Genomic DNA, 11,073 nt, shown 5'->3' with positions numbered 1-11,073 from the left:
ACTGCCCTGAGGACTCTGGGTATTCAACCAGACTTGCCATGGAAATTTTACCTCTTTAAATGTCAAATTTCTCTTAAATTAAGAGATAGTAGTCTATCCATTGCTTTTCTCATCCGAGGAGAAAACTGCATAACACCCAGCCCTATTCTTGCTGAATGAAACAAAATTGCACAGCTCACTTAAATATAGTACAGTATAGTATAGTATAGTATAGTATAATATAGTATAGTATAGAGGGGAAATCCCCAGGCTCCAAGACTATCTCTGGGATTCAAATATAGGTTCTGCACAGAAGAGCTGTCACTGTGACTTTCAACAAGTTGCTTAATTATGCTCTAGTTTTCATGTCTACAAAATAGAACATAATAGCACAATGCCTACTTAGAAGAATTGTAAACATTAAGTTAATACATGTAAAACACTTAAAATAGTGAATGGAATATAGTAAGCATTCAATAAATGTTAGTAATGATCGTGGTGACGATGATGATGATGGTGATGATGATGATGGTATCTGGTTCAAAAGGATGAATTGGGCTATTTGTGAACAATATGTTTTTTGTGATTTACAAGAGAGACATACAGGAGATCCATCCATTTCTCATCTGAACTAGATCATGTGAAGCTCACTCATTCACGAGTAGAATGAACATGCAGGAAAGGTAGTCAAGAACAAGAGTAAAATAAATCACACAAATAGAGATGAACAAAGATGAAAGAAACCATGAAATTATTGAGGCATAGAGAAAGTATCCTTTGCTCTAGATTTTCAGTTTTCTAGTTAGTTCTAACACTCTTGCAGCAAGATTTATTTTGTTTCTTGTTATTAGATGACTATGGAATTCCCAGTTGTATTCTTACAATACCCCATGCCCTTCTCCCCACCTTCCACCTATAAGCCACTTAACCGGCATTCTGACTCTCGCACCTGTAAAACTGTGCCCTTTGAAATTTGTATACTTTAATTCTTTCAAATAGTCCAGTCTTTTCCACAATGTTCTGCCTCTCTTGTCATTCATCATTTGAATCTGCCAAATCAGTAATGTGAACAATGTCATAACTGAAAGTAAAAAAGGAACTGAAATCCACAGGAAATTAGATTGAAGTGAGTGTAGGAAATATTGTCACCTCTCAGACACAGAATAGATTTTTATGGGCTCAGTGCTAAGAAGAACATGCCCCCACCACCTTGCCAGGACCTAAATCAGAAGTATTCAATTACTTGGGGTCATCACTGCATTAACACAAATTCTGGACATTCACATTCACCATCTGATCCTCAGCTTTCTGTTTATCTCTCTCTCTCTCTTTTTTTTTTTTATTTCAGCTCATCATGGGGATACATAAGTTTAGGTCATATACATTGTCCATGTCCTGCCCATCTGCCCGAGTCAGAGTCCCAAGCGCGTCCGTTCTCATTCTCCAGACAGTGCGCCTGGCACTCATCATGTAGTCATACCTCCATCCCCTCCCCCCCCCCACCTCCCCGGGTCTGCACCTTCAAGCATGACCATTCCCCAGAGGGTGTGCAACGCACTCGTCATGTAGGCATACACCCATCCCCTCCCCCCACCCCCATCCCAGTTTGTTGGTCCCTCTCTGTTCTTTACCTCCCTCTGTCTTGTTTTCTCTCCTTGTTCTTTTTCCTTAGCTTCTGTCTGAGCTACCACTTCTAAAGCACAGAATTTTAAGCTCCTCTTCAAATCTCTGAGGAGTCTGTGCATAGTTTCTGAAAAGAAAATTAAACTGTATATCATACAGCTCAGATTCTAATGGTTAAAAATTTATTAATGGGAGCAGATTGATGGTATATTGCCACTTTAATTAAAGAGGGTTATGGAATGGCATTTTAAATAGCAATGTCATTTTCTAAATTGACAAAGCTCCATTACAAGGAAAAATACTTAAAATGAACCTGAAGTAGGACAGTTTCTCATCCAGTAAATATAAGACTTTTCAGTTTAAATTTTTAATCTGCTAACAAAATATTCACTGCCAAAGAAAAGGATTTCCCCCATTTTCTTATTTTTGCCTGAATCCTAGAACTAGAAAGGCTCCAATAGTATTTCCAGATACATACTTCAAAAAGTAAAACCTAAGTGCTATATGACCAGAGGGAAGTGGAAATAAATTTCTGGACAAATCTAGTGGAATAGCTATAAACTAGATTTTTCCAAAAATAGTTGCATTTCTTTTGACAAATATATCATATCTTTCCTCTGATCTCCCTCATGTCTTAGAAAGGAGCCTCAGGTCACCAAATCTTAGCAATAGAGAAAATTGTTTGGAGATTTATTTAGTGTCATCCAGCTTGGTCTGGTAAAGTCAGAACCATAATGTTGGCCTTTAGTAGACAATCTAGGGCATTTTTCAACCATATCTTGCACTATTTGAAAATCAACTTGAAGATCTTATGCCATCCATACGAAGTTTTTAGTATATGGCACACGTTAGTATATAGAAGTTTAATTATGATTTTGGCAAGGACATTAAGCTGTTTTTAACGTAATGAAAAATCCGCTCCTTTGTCATTTTAGAGTTTAGTGTTCTAGGACAGCAAATCCAGGAACATCATTTTTAAAAAATCTTTTGAGAATTGGGTTTGTCGAAAGAGAGAATAAGCTTTGTTTTGCTTTGTTTTTAAATTATGAAACAGTTGAACATGTGTATGAGACTAGCAAATAATATAACAGATATATATTTACTAAATATCCAGTTTTATAAAATTGTAAGATTTCACTCTGTGCACTTCAGCTTATTTTTTAAGATATAAAACATAAACAGAGGTGAAGCACCTGTGAATCACTCTCTGATCCATTCTTCTCTTTCTCAGAGTAGCCATGATCATATTTCTTGCATCTATCATTTTGATAAATATTTTATTTGTTTACTGAATGTTCCTGTATCCACAGAAAATATATAGTATTTTTATGGCAATAAATATAAGAATATAAATAGCAGCATATTGAACCTTTTTGGTAACTTATTTATTTTCTCTCTGTTGATAAGTATACCTCTAGTTCATTTGTTTGAATAGCTATAGTTTCTTATTTTTCTAATATATTGCTGTTTATCTCTTCTACTACTAATAAACATTCTGATTGTTTCTAATTTTTCTTACAAAAAACTCTACAATGAAACATTTTTATCATAATTTCCACATTTGTATGAGTTTCTCTGTGGTATATACTTAGTAAAGGAATATTTAGGTTATTGGTGTTTTCTCTCCAAAATGGATATACCATTTTAGACTCTACTTATACCTATCAGAATACATAAGAATTTTCATTTCTCTGCATCCTCAACTACACACGCTATTTCCAGATTTGTAATTATTTTACTCAACTAATAGATATAAAATGGCATTTTGTTCATTTTAATTTTATTTTCCCTGATTATAAGAGAGGGAGAATTATTATATTAGTTTCTATTACTGTTATAATAAATTAATGCAAAATTAGTGTCTTAAAACAACACAGATTTTTTCTCTCATAGCTGTGGAGATCAGAATTCTAAAATGGGTTAACTAGGCTGCATTCCTTCTGGAGACTTCAGGACATTCTCTGTCCTTGCCTTTTTCCAGCAAATCTGCCTGCATTCCTTAGCTTGCAACCCTTTCTTCACATTCCTCCAACCTCTTCCTTCCATCATCACCTGGCTCTCCTGCCTCCTTCTTATGAGGGGCCTTGTGATTACATTGGGCCCACCCAGATGATTCCATGTCATCTCCTTATCTCAAGAGTATTAATTTATTCATTTGTACAGAGTTCCATTCACATAGTTATAGGTTCCATTAGGGAGTCTTTGGAGGGAGCCATTATTAGCCTACCACAAATAGATCATGACTACTAGGAATTTCTTCTAAGTAAATTCAATATTTATATCACTTTGCCCATTCTTCTACTTGGTTGTCTTTTTCTGGTTAATTTGTGAAATATTTTGTTTTTGAGGGAAGATTTTATGAATTTTAAGAGTTTGTCAACTACAGGCACTGAAAATGTCTTCTACTCTGTTGTTTCTCTTATAACTTTTGATTTTCTACAGTTTTTAATTTTAATGAAGTCAAAATGTAGCCATCTTTTCCTCTGGAGCATGTCCCTTTATATCTTATTTTTAAAAAATCACACCCTTCCAAAAGTTTCAATATTTTACTTTTCCAGCTTAAATTTTCATTGTTCCTATATTAATTTTTCTATATAATATGAGGTAGGGAAATTTTTTCCCATTTTGATAAATTGGTCCAGCATTATTTATTGAATAATTGAGCCTTACTCAGATCACAAGGCTACTTGGTTTCCATATAGTCATGAAATTCCATACTATTCCCAATGGTCTATTTATCTTTTCATGCATTAATATTATAATACACTATCTTAATTACTGCAGCTTTAAACTAATTTTTGACATCTATAGAGCAAGTCTTTCCACCTCATTATTCAAAATTGTGTTGACTCTTCTAGGTTCTTTGTTCTTCCATATGAAATTAGGTGTTGAAAAATACCATTGGAATTTTTATTGGAATCTGTTTTTATTTCAGAAAATTAGGGGGGTACAAACATTTTGGTGACATGTTATGACTTTGCCATGTCCCAACCATGATTTGAGATGTGTCCTTTCCCACCTACAATGCTCACTGCATCCATTAGTTGTGAGTTTACCCACCCCGAACCCCCCTTGCCCCCAAAGAATATTACTATTGTGTGACCACCTTAGTGTTGATCAGTCAGTGCCAGTTTGATGGCGAGTACATGTGGTGCTTATTCTTCCATTCTTGTGATACCTCACTTCAGAGGATGGGCTCAAGCTCTATCCAGGAAAATATAAGAGGTGCTAGATTACCGTCATTTTTTATAATTGAGTAGTATTCCATTGTATACATATACCATATTTTATTAAGCCACTCATGGATTGACGAGCACTTGGGTTGTTTCCACATCCTTGTTATAGTGAATTGTGCTGCCATAAACAGTCAAATGTTGTTTTTATTGTAGAATGACTTTTGTTCCTTTGGGTAGATGCCTAATACTGTTATTGCTGGGTCAAATGGTAGTTCTACTTGTAGCTCTTTGAGGTATCTCCAAATTCTTTTCCACAGAGATTGCACTAATTTGCAGTCCCACCAGCAGTGTAAGAGTGTTCCTATTTCGAATTGTTTTGAATTTATAGGTAACTTTGAGGAAGTACCAACATCACTTAATTAGTGTAGTTAAATTTGTGAACTAACTCTCTCCGCCCCCCTCCAACACACACACTGCCCTGCATAGGCTTGAGGGAAGGGTGACATGTAACTATTCTTACCACCATCTTCAATGCATCTTATACCTGTGCCCATCCAGATGTTGTAATCTCTCATATGGATTCCTTAGCTCATGTGTATGTATTTTTGTGAAAGGATAGTTGTTCACATTGATTTTTCTACAAGGGGCGACTGTTGACAAGTCCCATAGAAATAAAGCCATCTACCTACAACCAACTGATCTTGGACATGGCAGACAACAATATACACTGTGGAAAGAAGCCTTATCTAATAAATGGTACTGGGAAAATTGGATAGCTACATACAGAAGAATGAAACAGGACCCCTATCTCTCTCCACATACAAAAATTAATTCAAGATAGATAAAATACTTAAATGTAAGGCATAAAAACCATAAGAATTGTAGAAGAAAATATAGGAAAAACTCTTCTAGGCATCAGCTTAGGCAAAGAATTTATGACTGAGACCCCAAAGGCAAATACACAACAACAAAAATAAATGGGACTTAATTAAATTAAAAAGTTTCTGCAGAGAGAAGGAAATAACCAACAGAGCAAATAGATAACCTACAGAATGGGGGAAAATATTCATAACTATACAGCTGACACAGAACTAATATACAGTATATAGAAAGAACTCAAATGAGCAAGAAAAAAACAACCCCATCAAAAAGTGGGCAAAAAACATGAACAATGGTTTCTCAAAAGAAGATATATAAATGGCCAATGAACATATGAACAAATGGTCAACATCACTAATCATCAGGGAAATGCAAATTAAAGCCACAATGAGATATTATCTTACCCCTATCAGAATGTCCATTATTAAAAAGTCAAAAAGCAATAGATGCTGGTGTGAATGCAGAGAGAAAGGAATGCTTATACACTATTGGTGGGACTGCAAATTAGTACAACCTCTATGGAAAACAGTAGGAGATTTCTCAAAGAACTAAAAGTTGACCTACCATTCGATCTAGCAATCCCACAACTGGGTATCTACCTAAAGGAAAAGAAGTTATTTTATCAAAAAGACATCTACACTAGAATGTTTACTGCAGCACAATTCACAACTGCAAAAATGTGGAATCAACCTAAGTGCCCATCAACTCATGAATGAATAAAGGATAAAGAAAATGTGATATATACATATATATATATGATACACACATACATATATCATGGAGTACTACTCAGCCATAAAAAGGAATGAAATCATGTCATTTGCAGCAACTTGGATGGAACTGGAGACCATTATGCTAAGTGAAGTATCTCAGGAATGGAAAACCAAAACCCATATGTTCTTACTAATAACTAAGAGCTAAACAATGGGTACACACAGGAACAAAACGATATAAAGGACATGAGAAATCAAGAATGCAGGAAGGTGGGAGGCAAGATGAGGGATAAAAACTTAACTGTTAGGTAGAATGAACATCATTCTGATGATGGGCACACCAAAAGCCTTCATAAGCATTATACAAGATATCTATGAAACAAAAACAATTGTGCCTACCCCTTTAATATTTTGAAATAAAAAAACACCTTTAAGCTTTTATTTTTGAACCCATTTTCAATCTTTTTATAAATTTATCAGAAATCATTTTAACTTCTGAACATTTCCAAAAGTATGGAACCAAATGTATAGAAGAAGCCTTAAAATATTCTCAAGAAGTTCTTGAGATATTTTTTCTCTCTACTTAAATAATAAAGTGAATTACAATACAGAATACATAAATATCTATTATATAATATTTCCTTATATAGAAGTACCTATATATTACTAAACCCTCATGATTTATGACTTGTGTGAAAATATATCAGATTACACCTAGCAAGGAAGCTTCCAGAACTTATGTAGAAGAGTTGCCAAAGTTTAACATTAATTTTTAATTTTGAATCACTTTAAATTTTAAAACTATTTTTAAAACTTTAAGTAGAAAAACATATGAGTAAAAGAGAAGTCATAGAATTCTTAAAAATCATGGAATAGTATCAAGCTAGCCATTGGCAGTAACCAAAGGTAAAGAAACAGCTATGCTAGACATTCATAAAGAAAACAGTAAAGTCAAAACATTTTATAAATCAGTATCCATAGTCTGCCCTAAAGAAGTATCAAGGAGTTGGGCAGGCAAAGAAATACATAAAGTAAGTAGATTTCCTAGAAATCCTGGAATTTAGGAAGAATGGGCTTAGAGCATGCAGGTCAGCCTGCAGGGGGTCGTGAAAACAAGAAAAGGCTCCAGCAACAGGACAGTGACACAAAGCAAACAGCCAGAAGAATGAAAATGGGGCGAAAGCAGAAAGAATACGTTTTGATATGAAACAAACTCTTCCTTTACCATTAGAATTTTCAAAGAGTCCATGGCTTTCGGGTAAAAAAAAAAATAAGAAGCCGGAAGATATTAGTTTTCTCCTTTACAAATCATACTACCATTCTCTCCATCAAACGTCTAGCATCTTTGTAATCTAAAGACTTAAACTATAAATTATGCAAAGGTATCTAAACATCATTAAGGATGAAATTATTTTATGTCAGTAGAACTTCATTGTAGACTATCAAAGTAAAGTGATGGCAAGTGGAACAAGTGTGTACCTCATTGCTCTCCTTTTTTTCCCCACAGTTGAGTGGTGATACTATTCCCAAATCCACAAGCAGCTGTGTCCTAGCAGCTAATGTTTGGTTTATGGGTATGGTGGGAGAGATCAATTTATAGATGTTACTGTCTACTATATGGAATATGATAAGATTTATTCTGCTTAGAAATGTCACTCTATCTGCTTCCTATGGCTGCTTTATATTCCCTTGGCTTCTACAGTGATAACTGGTGCTGTGTTTATTCTTTCTTAACAGGGAGGGAAAAGGGCAAGGATACACGATGGTATGATGGTCCCTTAGAGTCCTTATAATTGTGTCTGCAAACAGAGAGCCAGTTTGCTTAGTTTTTTTGCTCAGGTACACTTCCACCAGGTCAGCTAGGAGTTAAACTAACTCCAAGCATTTTCTCTCCATATCATACTTACCAAAGTCATGCAGTTAGGGAATAGAGATCTCATGAGAACCGCTTCCTCAAACCACTCATGTTGACAGTAAATAATGTATTCAATCTTTCGAGAAGGGGAAATTTTTTTATATTTCTTATTACCATCTGACGGTCTATTCCTAATCTCATGCTAGCAAAAGATATCCACAGTGCCAATTAGTCAGAAAAGATGTGAAGCCAAACATTCACCTTTGGTTACACATGGCCTTCTTCAACTGCATTCCATGAGAAAATTAGCCTAATAGAGAATGATTTGATTGGCTGTTTTCTTAATGTTTCATACTATCATTCCACATATATAGGAGAAAAGATAGTTCATTACACATAATAAGTATGTTTGGGCAACAGGGTTTAATTCTCCCACAGAATCCCTTTGTAGAAGGACTGCACAAAACCTCAACACTCACATGATTTTCAAGAACTATGAAGTATCTGAGGTTTTATTCTACCTGCAAGTTAAATTAGCTTGTATTGTCATATGGATGCTAGCTAGCATAAGGCGTGAGACTCCTGGATCAGAAGCATAGGACTTTATTAACCACAGCACTGCAGGAAGCATCATTTTCATGTTTGCATTATGATCCCTTGTCCCCAAGTCTCTTGGGGTGATAAGTAGTAGTCCGGGTGGCTGTACACATGCATAAGGTTTGTGTAACAGCTAAAGAACCCTAAGGCTTGAGAACTGAAATCCTTGAAAGGGATTGCTAGCATATCTGCCCAGTCCTTGACTCCGAGAAAAACATTATCTTTATTCTCTTGGCTAGGGAAAAATTCAGCTCTCTATCCCAGAGGGAGAGACACTATCTCTGTCTTCCAAGGCTATTTGTTATAGAAATATCCTTGAGAAAAAAAAATAGCCCAGAGAAAAAGTCATCAGTGCCTCTTCACAAGACATACAGAAACTCAAGAGACTCATGGAGAATTGTTGCCCAACAGTGATCAGCCTCACAATATCTAAGACGTTTCATTCCCATGGGTTTGCTTCCCCCATTCCCTGATAAAGAAAAAGCTATAGAAAGAAGAGTAACAGTGAATGGATATCTTGTCATGCCAAATAGACACTATACAGGAATTTTCTCATACTTGAAAGAACTAAGAGACAAATTAATCTTAGCAAATCACGTAGCTGGTAACTTCAGGTTGGATTTAGAAAGTCTGCACTCTGAACCAGGTGAATATTTTTTAGCTTCTTACCAAGAAGAACAACCATAGTATATGAATAAAGCAAACATTAGAGATAGCCTCGATTATAATGCTACTGTGTTTAACTTCTTGGTTTGGGGGCTTATGATGCAGGATGGCAGCTGTGCCAGTCAACCAGGCATCTGAGGATTCTCCATAGCTTTGGCAGCCTTTGCAGCAGTGAAAGAAGTCAAATAAAATCTCTTTTTACTGAAGGATCCTTGGCACTGCTAATTACACTAGGGGAAAGTTATGAAAATTTCAGTCTCTGTGGTAAAATTTTCTTTGTGGTATTTCCTTTTCTCAGCTAATGAGTTAGATGGCTGATGGAGTTCAGAAGCCCGGGCCACATGTCCCATAATACCAATGGAAGATGCAGGGGTTGACCCTCATTGCTAAAAGAATAAATAAAATTAACAAAATCTAACATTTAAACATAGTCCATGTATTATACCCCAGGGAAAAAATTTTAAAAAGATTTGAATTAAATGAATCAGAAATGATAAGGAAAGAAGTTTTTGTTAAAGTATAATTTTGTAAAGTATCTATTTGAATGGCAAAAGTCAAACCTCAGATATGTGCAGATTAAAAAAAAATGTTTGTTGCTAATAGCTTGAACTATCTTACATATTACATATTCTCTTTAGAAAATGATAACATAGAGCCATTAAAAGCAGCCCTAGTTAAAAATAAATGTACCTCCTCCAAGCTCCAGATATTGGTTGTAATTAAATATTGCATCGAAAAGCAGCAGCTTCTACTCTCATGAATCTATTAGCTTGAATCATTTTTTCATTCAGTATATAATTTCATTGTCAATATCAAGTTTAAATAACTCAAAGGGAATATTAATTTGATTCAGCCAACTTTTAAAGTAAGTATAATTCTATTTCTTTAATGTTTAGAATCATCTCTCTCATTCTAAAATAAATACCTTCCTAGAGTTGTTTTGCTATTAGAAAAGTGCACATAGAAGTAGATAAAATCCAAGGATAAGCTGTTTTATGATTATGTAAATGGATTATTGATAAATTTTCCAAATCAACAATTGTAATACTATTCAAATAACGATATGAAGTCTCAATATCCAGCAATCTATGTGGAAACAGTTAAGAACTAGAAAAGAAATAAAAGTAGTATCTAAGCAGTTCATATATAATCTATGCGATTAACCTCACACAGACACACATATGAACACTCATTTTGGTTTATACATGCTTCCAAAAAACTTAAATATGTGGTTTCCAGGATTACAAAAGGACAAAAATATCAACATGTAATATTGGGCAGTATATTGCAATGCAGACACGTGAACATGAAATAAAATAGGCCAATAAGTACATGAACAGATGCTCAACATCATTAGCATCACATAGAATTGCCACATGACCCAAAATTACAATTCTTTCTATACACCCAAGAGAAATGAACAGATATCCATGCAAAAGTTCATAGCAGTATTATTCATGATAGCTAAAATATGGGAACATCCCAAATGCCCATAACTGTTGAATGGATAAATAAAAGGTGGTACATCCACACAATGGAATAGTATTTGGCAATAAAAAAGGACAAAGAACTGACTCATAACACA

This window comes from Lemur catta, chromosome 6 (genome assembly GCF_020740605.2).
Source record: "Lemur catta isolate mLemCat1 chromosome 6, mLemCat1.pri, whole genome shotgun sequence".
In the NCBI taxonomy this organism is placed as follows: Eukaryota; Metazoa; Chordata; class Mammalia; order Primates; family Lemuridae; genus Lemur; species Lemur catta.
The sequence above is the reverse complement of the archived record's forward strand: the minus strand, read 5'-3'. Positions refer to the sequence as shown.